This window comes from Pan paniscus, chromosome 10 (genome assembly GCF_029289425.2).
Source record: "Pan paniscus chromosome 10, NHGRI_mPanPan1-v2.0_pri, whole genome shotgun sequence".
In the NCBI taxonomy this organism is placed as follows: Eukaryota; Metazoa; Chordata; class Mammalia; order Primates; family Hominidae; genus Pan; species Pan paniscus.
Genome location: NC_073259.2, coordinates 7,699,525 through 7,711,994, shown reverse-complemented (window position 1 = coordinate 7,711,994; position 12,470 = coordinate 7,699,525). Strand labels below are relative to the sequence as shown.

Sequence of the window (12,470 nt, the reverse complement as noted above, 5' to 3'; positions counted from 1 at the left end):
GACTATACCTCTGCTTACAGTCCTCCAGGGCTGCCCATCTCATCCAGGGGAAAACCAAGGCCCTGAAAATGGTTTCTAAGACTCTGCCTGGTCTGCCCCTGCAACCGCCTCTCTGGGCCCATCTCCTACCATCCTCCCCGCACGGGCTCCACACCAGCATCCCTACCTCACGCACTCCAGCCTTCTGCCTGGCCTGCTCCTCTCCAGCAATTTCTCACCTTCTCAAGAGTTTGCTTAAATGTCACCTCCTGAGCCTGCTTACCCTATTCAAGATTGCAAACCCAAATTCCTAGCATCCTCTAGCATCCCATCCCTCTAGCATCCTCATGTCCCTGTCCTGCTTTGCTTTCCTCCATAGCCTGTATCATCCCTGAACTAAATATACAGCACACCAATTTGTTCACTATCCATCTTCCCCCATTGGAATGTAAATTCCAAGAATGCAGGGATTTTTATCTGTTTTGTTCACTGCTGAACCATCAGGATGTTAGAACGATACCCAGCATATAGCAGGAACTCAATAAATATTTGTTTAATCAATTAATTAAAGACCTATCCTCCTTTGCAAGGGACCAACTCATTACTTTGAAAGCCGGTAAGCGATGAGAAAGCACCTGTCCTGCTTTTTCTGCCACATGGTATTTCAGGGTAACCAAACTGTTGATGAGAGAGCATTCTTCTTTATAGAAGAATTCCAGCTACTCAACGCAAAAGGAATGATAGAATCAGAAAATGAGCATTTCAAGCCCTAATGAAATAATGGACCTGGGCAACAATCGTCGATGGATGTGAAAACCATCAGGGGAAAGGCTGATGGGGCCTCAGTAATAGATGAAGGATGAGGCTGTCAATCCCGGAGCCCACCCACCCATCTCAGTGTCACAACAGGAAGGGGCGTAACCACAGCTGGCACATCCTTGACCCTTCCTTCAAAACAAATGGAACCTGAATCTAACTCCGAGGTCACAGAAAACATGGAGGATGAAGGAATAAATTAAGGGACAAAATAAGGAAGCAGCCAACCAAATCAAAATGAGGGACATTCTGCAGGACAACTGACCTAGTTTCTTCAACAAACAAATGACATGCAAAATGGGAGGGGGAACAATCATAGATAAAAAGAGATTTACAAACCTACAAGCAAATGTAATGTGTAGACTTTATTAGAATCCTGATTCAAACCAACCGGCAAAGATATTTCGACATAATAAGGGAAATTTACATATGAACTGAATATTAGATGATGTTAAGGATCTCTTGCGTTTTACTGTTATTGTTGTCTGGAGCGATAGAGGCATTTGGTGATATATATTTTTTTAAATCTTGTCTGTTAGAGATGCATGCCAAAGTACAGCTGACCTTGAACAACACAGGTTTGAACAGCGTGGGTCACTTACATGTGGATTTTCTTCTGCCTCTGCCACCCCTGAGATGGCAAGACCTAGCCGCCCTCCTCCTCCTCCTCTTCCTACTTCTCTTCCTCAGTCTGCTCAACATGAAGACAAGGAGGATGAAGACCTTTACAATGGTTCACTTCCATTTAATGAATAGTAAATATATTTTACCTTCCTTAGGATTTTCTTAATGACATTTTCTTTTCTCTAGCCTACTTTATTGTAAGAATACAGTAAATAATACATACAACATACAAAATATGTGTTCATCGACTGTTCATGTTATCGGTCAGGCTTCAGGTAAACAGTAGATTGTTAGTAGTTAGGCTTTGCGGGAGTCAAAATTTATGTGCAGATTTTTGACCATCCAAGGGTCAGCATCTCTAACCCCCATGTTGTTCAAGGGTAAACTGTACTTACAGGTGAAATTATATAATTGCTGGAATTTGCTTCCAAACATCCCAGAAAAGAAAAAAAAATCTTGAGGGAAATAGATAAAACCAAATCAGCAACTGTTGATAACTGTTGAAGCTGGAGCACGGGAACTCATTATCTATGTCTCTTTGATTACATTTGAAATTTTCCATTATAAAATCATTTTAAAATATAAAAACTACCTGTCTTATAGATGAACTTAATGAGGTGAAAAAAATTCAAAGTACCTAGAATAGTTCTGAGCACCCCATCAATTCTGGTTGGAGGTCAAGTACTAGCAGCTGAAGAGCTGCTCATTTTATGACTATAGGGACTTGCTTCCCCTTCTAGAGAAAGCACCTCTGCCTGCAACAAAGCCCAGGCACTGGTGACGTCTAGAGTTTTCTCTCTTGCCTGAGAGCCCTCGAAGGCTGGCCACCATTTATCTGGGATACCACTTCCCTTTTCCATGCGAAGCCACACATGTCCCTCTCGTCTGCCTCCTTCCCCTTGGGCAGCTCCTTCGCCCCTTAGATGTTCTTTAACCACAACTAAACATATTATGTAATAAATCTGTGAACTTGTGTGGAAAGTATTAAAACTCGCCCTTTGATGTCTGCTGCTGATTCTAAGGGGGAAGGGGGGCTAATTTTTCTTGAATTCCAGGCCCTTAAAAGGTAGGTAATATTGTCCCTGATTCCCACATGAGGAAATAAAAGTGCAGACAGATTGGGGAAGTTACCAAATCACAGGGCTCCCCATCATCATAGCAGGACACATCTGGTGCCTACTTTGAGTCGGGCACAGTACTGTAGTTAGCCCTGTTTTACTGATCAGGGAACTGAGGCACAGAAAGGTTAAGGAGCAAGCCTAGTGGTGGTGGCAGTGGGGCAGTTGTGGTGGAGCAGGTGGGGGTAGGGCTTGAGCTGGATCCTGCTACTGAGGAGAACAGGCTCAGGCGGGGAGAAAGGGAGTCCCGCTCCCAGCAGAAGATGGGGATACAGGGTGAAAACACACACTGCACATACAGCATGCATCTCACTGCACCTGATATCAACAAATGGGGTGATTATACATCTCATAGATCATAAGTAAGGTGACCACATGTCCCAGCTGGTATGGGCCAGTCTTTGTTCCCACATAATCTGCCGCCTTTCCTTCTCAAATGTATCCCAATTTGGATGATAAATTGTATGATCACCTTCCATCATAAGCTCTTGTGGGGTAAGAAAAGCACATGATAGCCAATTAATACCCGTTGAATAAAAGGTTAATGAATTTCTTTCCTAGGGTGACAAACCTTCCTGGAAATGGAGAACTGACTAAGTAATGGTCTCTGCAGTTTCCTTGGTAACTCTCTAATTCTGTGACCCACAACCCTTTCCTAACTTCTCCCCTCAGACTTAAATATCCACTCTGCCCCCAGTCCCCTCCATCATCCCACTGCATCTCTCGGGGCAGTGAAGTGGACCTGGGTTAGGGCCAAACACGGAAACTCCTGCACTCTTCCTTTGTCACTCTTAAGTAAGAGACACCCCCGGACACACTCATCCCACTGCTTCCCTCGCTCACAGTAAGCCCTGCTCTCTCCTGGACAGACGCCAGTCTCCTGTCTGCAAACGTCCCTGCCATTCAGAACTCAGTCCTTCCTGGTGAATCCCCCTCCCAGCTCCTCACCAACTCTTCTGTCCACTGCCACTTCTGGTCCCATGAGGCCCCAGCCAAGGCTGGCCAGTCTCCCTGGCCCCACCCTATATCCGTTCTCCACAGACAAGGTCCATCAGGGTAAGTCTATTCCAGTTTTCTCCAATCTTGGCATTTTGCAGTATCTAATTAGCTTCAGTCCCTTATTTATGCCTCATCTCCTTTCTGTGACGTTAAGATAATCCCGTTTCCCTAATCCTATGACTATTCTGGCTTATTGCCAGGAAAGATTAGCTATCTTTATGAAGTCAGAGATAAAGACAAGAGAAAGAAGGGAGCCTTATCTTAATGTTGGATGCCATCTTCCCAACTTCTCCGTGGGTCCTCCTTTCTTCCTAATGCAGGATATTTGGACATATTATTTTAATACTTGAATTTTGAGCTCTTCAGAAGAAAAGCAGACATAAAATTGTGAGATTTTATTATCATAATTAGTAATATTAATTTTTAGAGCTAAGATAATTTGGGTTTGATTCATTGCAACCATATGGCACTTATTGGACAAGCACATTACTACTTAATTAGAGGACCAAGAGCTCCTGGTGACGTGACAAGAGTCTGGAAAGGCTGCCTTTTAAACTGACATTACAGCAGGATAGAGCCTCTGGCTCAGACTAGCAGGAACAGCCAGTGGCAGAGAGGAGCAGGCCTTTGGTTCTCCCAGGGCCCCTGTTGCTGAGGTGATAATGAGCTTTACTTCCCTGCGCTCAAGCTCCTGGTTGCTTCAGGTCCTGTGTGCACTGCCACACACAATGATTAGACTGCGGTCGTTAGGGTGGCACTAGCTGCTGCAGCAAACACACCCCAACACTGAGGCGGCTTCTGGGCACAATAGGAGTTTATTTATTGTCCACGGTCCAAAGCAGGAACAACTCTGCATTCACGCTCTCCCACAGCTCGGTTCAGAGACTGGTCTCTGTCCTCCCATAGGGCCCTGTGGTCATCCGCATACTGGTCTTCCCTCCTCAGGGCCATGGCATGTGCTGCTGCCTCTGTGCATAGTGGCCGTCCTCCCAGACCTATCATGAGTGGCTCTTTATCACAGGGTCACAGCCCAAGTGGAATGCCCTCGGGGAGGCCTTCCTCTCCTCTGCTATCTGAGATAGTCGCATGCCCCTCTCCACCTGTTATCCTAGTTTCTTGAAAGCACTTACCCGTATTTGAAAGTCTGACTGACTTAGCTGTTGGCTTCATTTTTCCCTCTCTTCCTGCCATAGCACCAGCCTTGTCTATGCTATTCTTCACTGCATTTCCAGCATTTACAACCCCTGATGGGCACTCAGAAAATATGTGTGGGGAAAAGGAAGAGAGGGAGAAATCGAAGAAGGGAGGGAGGGAGGAAAGAAGAGAAAGAAGGCTCAAAGAGTTTAAGTGACATTACTAAGGTTCCCTTCCCAGGAAATGGCGGAACCCTGTGGAGTCCCCACCTCCCCGTCTGTGAGCTTTTCCACCATGGACTCATCTTGACGGACTCCCTGCAGAATGCTCATCCCTCCTCGCACGTGGAGAGAACAGGCCCGCAGAGAGCATGTGGGGATGGCGTGTGATCCACCCCACTCCCTTCTCCAGCCTCCTATCTGTGAGCTGGCTGGGGTGGGGGACTCAGGGGAACAAAGGTCCAAGGCTTAATCTCTACGGGGCCAGTTTGCTCAGTTCCAAGGCAAGTCCTGTTCCATCAGACACTCCTCTCACTCTGGCCAAACAGCTACAGACTGTATCACCCTGACAGGTCAGGCTGCCCCTGCCCTTCCCTGGCCTTCAGAAAAGATATCAATTAACTTTCCAGACCCAAGTCCACCTCACCTATTCAGGGATCCGCCAGGTAAAAGACGTTCTCAGCAATCCAGCCCAGCACATGAAAAGCTATCCACGGTAAAGGAACCACAGGCTCTGAGGCCATCTCTCCCTGCCACAGGGCGCTGTGCAGATGGGAGTGCCCAAGCGCAGGGACAGACCAGCCCTTCTCCCTGCCTCCAAGGACAACACATACCCTCCCAAGCAGCAGGGGTGGGTCCCATTCTCGTGCCCACCAACCCCTGCCTCAGGGCCCCTGCAGGCCTGGAGTGCCCTCCCTAGAATCTACAGGCCTAGGAAGCAGACCTCTAATGCGTATTGTGGTCCGTACTGAGGTAATGTGTCCTCATCTTCCTTGCTTCCCAGTGAACGTGGGAGAGGAAAGAGAAAAAGCACAGGCAGAAGGAAACAGCTCAGGTCCCCACTCCATGGCCTGCCAGCCCAGGCTTCTAGACACACTCTGCACTCCCCAGGGAGCAGGAGCCAGGAGACTTCCACCTCAACTCCCTCACTCTTCAGTTGGAACATAATGTCTTCACAAGGGTGACTCACTATAGCAGTGAAAACTGACTAATTATTTTGATCTTCTTGAAGTCAATTGCCTCATTAGTGAATATTCTCCATCCTGGGCCAAGACCCAGTCCTGCAGTCAAACTTGGCTCAGTCAACCAAGCATGAAGTGGTGGGACAGCCTGGCCTCTCTCTTTTCTTTAGGTCATGCTTAAGGTCATCTCTCTCTTGCTCTAAAATGGACATTTCCTTCTAGAAACCAGTGTCTGATCTCAGTCACGGCAGGTAAAGCAGAGTAGAGGGCTTATCCCCCTTTTTTCATAACCCTGATCATGCCAAAGCCATGACACCATGGAAAAAGAATAAGATGGCAAAAGTTCCACTATCCAAAAATGCAAAGCGTCCTTTAATGACTCAGACCTGGCCAAGCTGAAATCAAGCCTGAGATTCACAGATTTAACTGCCGGCCATGGTTGGACATGAGGCTTTCATCTCCTAAGCATCTACTATGAGCCAAACATGAGGTTAAGTGCTGGGGATAAAGGAGTGGAAAAAACCAGGCAGAGAGCCTGCCACAACTGACAGGGGAGCCTCCTGTTTCAGGGGAGCCAGCCCTGCTCTTCTGTGTCACTCTCCCTCAACCCCTCAAGCTCACCCCACCCCACTCTTCTGCTGTCCACAGTCCCCAGATGGAGCACCAGAAGTAGGTAATGTGCTCCTCAATCAACCTGTCTAACAGAATAGGCCTTCACAAATAGGAGAATTCTGGAGGCAATGCTGTAACACATATGAGTTACATCAATGGCAGAAACTTCAGGCCCGGAGTCAAGGAGGCAGGAGACACACTCAGAAAAGGCCTCACAATGCCCTCAAATAGTAGGAGCAGAGTCCACACATAGGCCTGATTCCACCAGAACCAACAAACAGAGGCTGGCAAATGCCAGCCGTGACCTGACTTGAAGGTCACATGCTGCGACCACATGCTCCACTTTCTGGTATTTCTGCCAAATCCAATTCAGTGACCACAACATGATAGAAGAGAGAGACCTGTTATGGAAAGGTACACCATGTCTACAAGCTTGGTTTGCAGTGCAGAAAAGCCACACAGCCAAGGAAGGGGCATGAGCAGATGCTTAGACTTGGGCCTTCCTGAGGACAAGCATGTTTTCTCAATCATGCTGGTGAATATCCTCAGGCCAAGCTCAGATGCCTAGCAAATATCTGAAGTGATGTACTCACACGTTTCAGATTGGGAACAGATCAGAGAAAAATTTGAGAGCCATATAAGACAATATCATTTAGTCAGCTCTGGGTAAAATGACATTCATCAAACTAAAAAGCCGTGCAATCCTGGGTAGAAAGCCTTGGTTTACAGTTCACTCAAGCAACAGCACACAAAAATTATATTGCTGCCTCTCCAATTCCTAAAACCTGATGTTTCACGAACTGAGCGCGGGATCAATTTACAGAGGTGGTGCACTCAGCTACTTTCAAGCACTAAAGGACCTGAGCTCTTAACGAGGCAAAGCACAGAAAAATGTGTCATGCTGAAGGCGAGCAGCTGGACTTTGGATCCCCTCCCCAGCAAGGACAGGTGTTGCTGTTCAGTGTGTCATCACAGTCTCTGACTCACACCAGGGCAGAGCAGGAACTCTTTGCTCTCCAGGAAGCCTTAGAAAGGGTAGGGCATCCTGAGGCTCAGGAAGCCTCATTTTCCTATTGGTTCAGAAACAGGAAAGGATGAAACCAACATGCCCATCACACCACCACCAGCATCTCCTGAGGTTCTCATAAGACCATCATAGAATAGCTTCTCACCCTTCCCAATTTGGGTACACTTTGCAATGAATCCCTAGTATTGGGTTCTTGCTAGGCCCACCTCCACCTCTCTGAGGACTGAAAAAAAATCAAAGTCAGGTTAATAGTAGGCCATTTAAGATCACATAAAATGACCAAATACCTGTTGTGATACAGGAGGTCTGAAGGGAGAGCTGGAGAAATTCAAAGGCTGTTACCCACCCGTGGTGCATTCATTTGTGTTGTTTTGTGCCTCCATTACCTTAATCTATTCACAAGCCATAAAATATCACTAAATGGCATTTTTTAAAGCCTGGGCTTCAAGGGCTGTGTATAGTGCTCTGCAAAAAACAGCCTTGTGGGAACTCCTGGCTACAGTAGGACCAAGTAAAGTCATTAATGGGAAGATCGGAATACTAGAGCCATAAGAGATATTAATGATCATCTAGTTCAACCCCTCATCTTCCAGAGGACAAAAACTGAATTCTGTTTCCCCATCAATCCCCTAACTATCTTTCTACCTCTTTTGATTCATCCTTCATACAGATGCCCAGCAATGTTTCTAAGAACAATTGTGATCATTTTACTCTTAAGATTAAAGCTCTTCATCACAGCCTTCAGGATCTAGTTCAAATTCCTTAATATAACCCAGAAGGCTTTTGATGATCTGACCTCTGCCTTTTTTTAAGCTGTGCATATTTCCATGCCCCTGTAACACACGCATGCACACATGTACACAAACACTCCCCCCCACACACAAACTGACCTACTTGCAGTTCTTGAAATATCCATTGTGGGAGTTTTGCTTCCAATATCTCAGAGTAGTGTATATTGGACCTCTCATCTGAACATAACTATTACTTAGCAAAAAATTAAAAATACCTATTTGCATGCACTAGAGAGCAACTCAAAGCAGGCAGAACCTGGGAGAAGGGAGCATTGGATGAGTTTCTGGGTTTCACAGTTTTTTGCTTGAGAGCAGAACCCAATCTGTAGTATACAGAGTGATTAGAAACTAGGTAGAAATCTGCAGGATCAGAAGGGCAGCTGGAAAATGGAAGGAGCAAATGGTTGGGGCAGCTGGAAAATGGAAGCAGAAATCCCCAAAAGGAGAAAGCCTCAGAAGGGATGCTCCAAATTCTGCATATAAACTCCATCCAAATCTGTGGCTGACTCCTGAGCTATACATGCATGGGGCAGATTCCAAGCAACCCATCTAAAATTAATAGAACTGATCAGAGATTTCAGCTTCTGCCCCCCATGGAGGAGACAGTTTGGTGTTTGAGTTCAGTCAAATTAAATGCCTGCTAAAATAAAAAGTTAACACTCTCCAGAGAAACATAATAGAATCCATAGTCTCTACACTAGACCATCAACAATGTCTAGAATATAATCCAAAATTACTAGACATAAAAATATGGCCCATACTTAATAGGCAATCAATGGAGACTGACTCTAAGACGAGTTAAATGTGAGAATTAGCAGACAAGGATTTGTCACACACAATGCTCTGTCATCCATGCCTTTCCCCTCATTAGATAACTCTCACTCATCTAATCTTAGGAATCAACTCCTCCCAGAAGCCTTCCCAGGGCACTTCATTCCTCCTGATCACTCAGGAACTTGTTATATAATTGTCTAGTTACTTACCTGCTTCCTTCTTCTGCTTTCTTGAGAGTAGGGAGTGGTTCATTTTTATCTATAACATCAATGAACAGCACAGGTTTGATGATAAACGTGGGTTGAATGAATGAAACAAAGAATGAAGAAACTGAGACTGATAAAAGCTTGAGTATTGTTGACTCATGGGTCGCCCTTTTCTACCTTGCTCACATTGTCTTGAAAATGCTTGGGTTCTTTTTCTGTTACTACGTCTGGTGTAGGTTATTTCTGTGGCAAGGAGGGCGCAGGCACTGCAGAGATGTGCTCACATCCTGCACACTCCCACACTCAGAAGCCTGCTGCCTAGTCTTCTCCCTGATCCCCACTTTTCCCAAGGTGAGTCTTATTCCTTCTTAGCATCAGTTCCAACGTGCCTACTAATCCTCTGCTTAGACTAGTTAACATAATTTCAGCTAACTTTTATTGAGTGCCTGTATGGTGTGAGGCAGGCACAATGCCAAGCATTTAACAAATACTAACCCATTTAGTCCTCCTAACAACGCTACGAGGGATACATTACATTGCTGCCATTTTACATATGACAAAACAGAGACTGTGAGAAGGTTATTTATAAAATTAGTAACCGATAAATTCCTTTGCCCACCATACTAGACAAAGAGCAAGACTTCAAGAGAAGCCCATTGTTCCTCATTGTTGACACTCCTTAGGTATCTCACTTCTAATTTAGAGGCACTTTGAATGGGGACAGTGTGTCTATCCACCATGAAAGTCCTAATAAACACCCAAGGCTATATGAAGAATTGATCAGCCAATGTAAAGTTAACCTGAGCACATGCTGCTTGCCCATTATCTTTATGTTTCTCTTCCCTTCCAAAGGGGTGTGAGTGATAATCCCAAAGAATGACTACTGAGGGTAGAGGCCTCTCTCTGTTCCTGACTGGAGCTGGTGAGGAGGGGGCCGAGCTGGAGGAATATGGGTAAACATGGCACAGAAGCCCATCATCCCAGCAGCACAGAATGTTTGCTGGGTCTAATGGGACTGGAAAGCTGAGGGCTGATGTAACACATTTCCCCAGAGATAATCAATCTTTGAGAAGTCGCTGGAGCACTAATGGGATTAATGGATAAAAGACAAGTCTTTGAAGTTTCACCCTGTCCTGTTTCATCAAAAGCTATTTCTTCACTAACTACGTGCCCTCTGCACGTATGCCATTTCCATTATTTCTTTTTGCTCTCTGAGTATTTATTAAAGTTTGGCTTTCTGGTTTTCCTTTATCTTCTGGAATTCTTTCTGACTCTGAGAGTCAATGTTAAAACTCAGTTAAACACGATTGTCAGGATAAGACATGGGAGATCTGGAAGTCCTAAGTCTAACTAAGTCTAGCTCACCTACTGCACACTGTGTGCTAGAAACCTTTGCAAGTACTTGAACTTCAGGCTAATACACACACATACACACACACACACATATGGACTCTGTCCAGAAGTTTTTTGAAAGGTAATGTTCACTCACCATGCATTTTCCACTTAAACAGAAAGGGATCATCTTAAGCCAGGTTAAGTTCATCCAGGTTTCACTGTCTAAAGCTGGGCGATGTTCATCCCGCCATCTACCACTCTTTTAGTTGGTAAGATTGAGGTATCCAAGGTTAGGAAGTGACTTTCCAAGCACTCAAAGCAAGGCAGTTGGAAAACTTTGATTCAGACCCAAAGTCTTTCTTGGGTCTTCATTGCTTAGATCACTGAGCCACCCTCCAAATTTAATACTTGAGAAGGCTTCAGTTACTTAAACCCAGAGCAGCTAGAAAAAGAGAAGCAAGTACCACAGTGTGTCTGTTGCTTTTGGTAGTTCAGGGACAATCTGGAAAATCTCTCCTTAGCAAATCACCTCAAGAATGAAGTGTCTTGTTAAAATAGTTTCTTATCACTGGATTTGTTTCCTTTTTCACAATTTTGTTTAAAAGTGCAGGTTTACACTTGATTTATTTGCACTGGCAGGAAGCAAGAGCAGCCTGTTTGAATCACTCACCAGAAACCTAAGACTCTAGAGAGTCAACCCATGTTTTTGTAAGTCTTCCCAATTCCATAAATTATGGAACTCTATTAAAATGCTATCATGTGCACAATTAGTACTGCTAGTGTTCTTATTAGAACTAAAATGGTTTCCCTCAAATCATTACACTGCTTATTAAAATGATAAAGGCACTGTCTTAAAATGCAACCAATAGTTTACAAGTCAGAAAATGCTCACCAAAGGACTGGAAAACACACCCCTCTGCTTCTTGCCCCTCCCCACTTTAATAACGATGATTGCCACCATTGAGTGAGCTCTGACACTGTGTGTGCGCCATACCTGTATTATCTCACGTATTCCTCCATTGCCTTGTGAGACTGGCATTAACTCCATGTTTCTGAAAAGAAAGTGGTACTTAACAAGGTGACTTGCCCAAGGCCACACAACTATTAAGTGGTAGGGCTAAGACTGAAACCCAAGTTTGTCTGATTCCCCAGTCTCTGCTTCTAAACACTACTCAACACTCCCTCATTCTCTTTTGTGACCTTCCTGATATTATGAAGACAAGTTTTTAAGTTACATTCAGGCAAATCAGAGGTGCAGGTGATAAGCCACAACAGCTTACCAGGCTGCAATATGGGGAGCAGAGAGAGACAGGTAAAGGCAATGAGCATCTCTTCGGCTTAGTCTACAATTATTTCCAGAACTTTGAATTTGAAATGGACCTTAAAGATCATCCAGTTCAACTCTCATTTTACAGATATGGACTGAACAACCCAGAGAGGCAAAGGGATTTGCCCTGGCAACAAAACCTGGTCTCTGGGTTCCCAGGTCTCCATGTTTTCTACGCCCTCCACAATGCCTCATTCAGTGAACCGTCAGCCTTCATGTGTACCCAGCACAGCCAGGCACTGTGAGAGAGGAAGGAAAGTAGACCCAGTGTCTGGCCCCAAAGAATACAGTCAGGATTATTGTCCATGAAGCAGTCATAAAATGGTGCAAGGGATTATTCTTAAAAGCCCCAACATGGATGACAAACAATGAGGTCACATACATTCTGGGAATAGAGACTCCGTGAAAGGAGCAGGGTCTTGCAGCAAGGAGGGTTTAGATAGAGGGGGGGAGGGAGGAAGCCCACTCCAGGCCCTAGGGATAGAAGAAGCCACGGCAAGGTGGCGGGCAGCTTGGTTTTCCAATTACGCAGCCAAACCTAAAGAAAG

The 12,470-nt window shown here is 45.2% G+C and overlaps 1 protein-coding gene across 12 annotated transcripts in view; it reads right to left on the bottom strand.

The window, feature by feature from the left end:
• Positions 1-12,470, bottom strand: part of CACNA1C (calcium voltage-gated channel subunit alpha1 C) — a 651,888-nt gene that overhangs the window by 534,454 nt on the left and 104,964 nt on the right. The window lies entirely within an intron of this gene.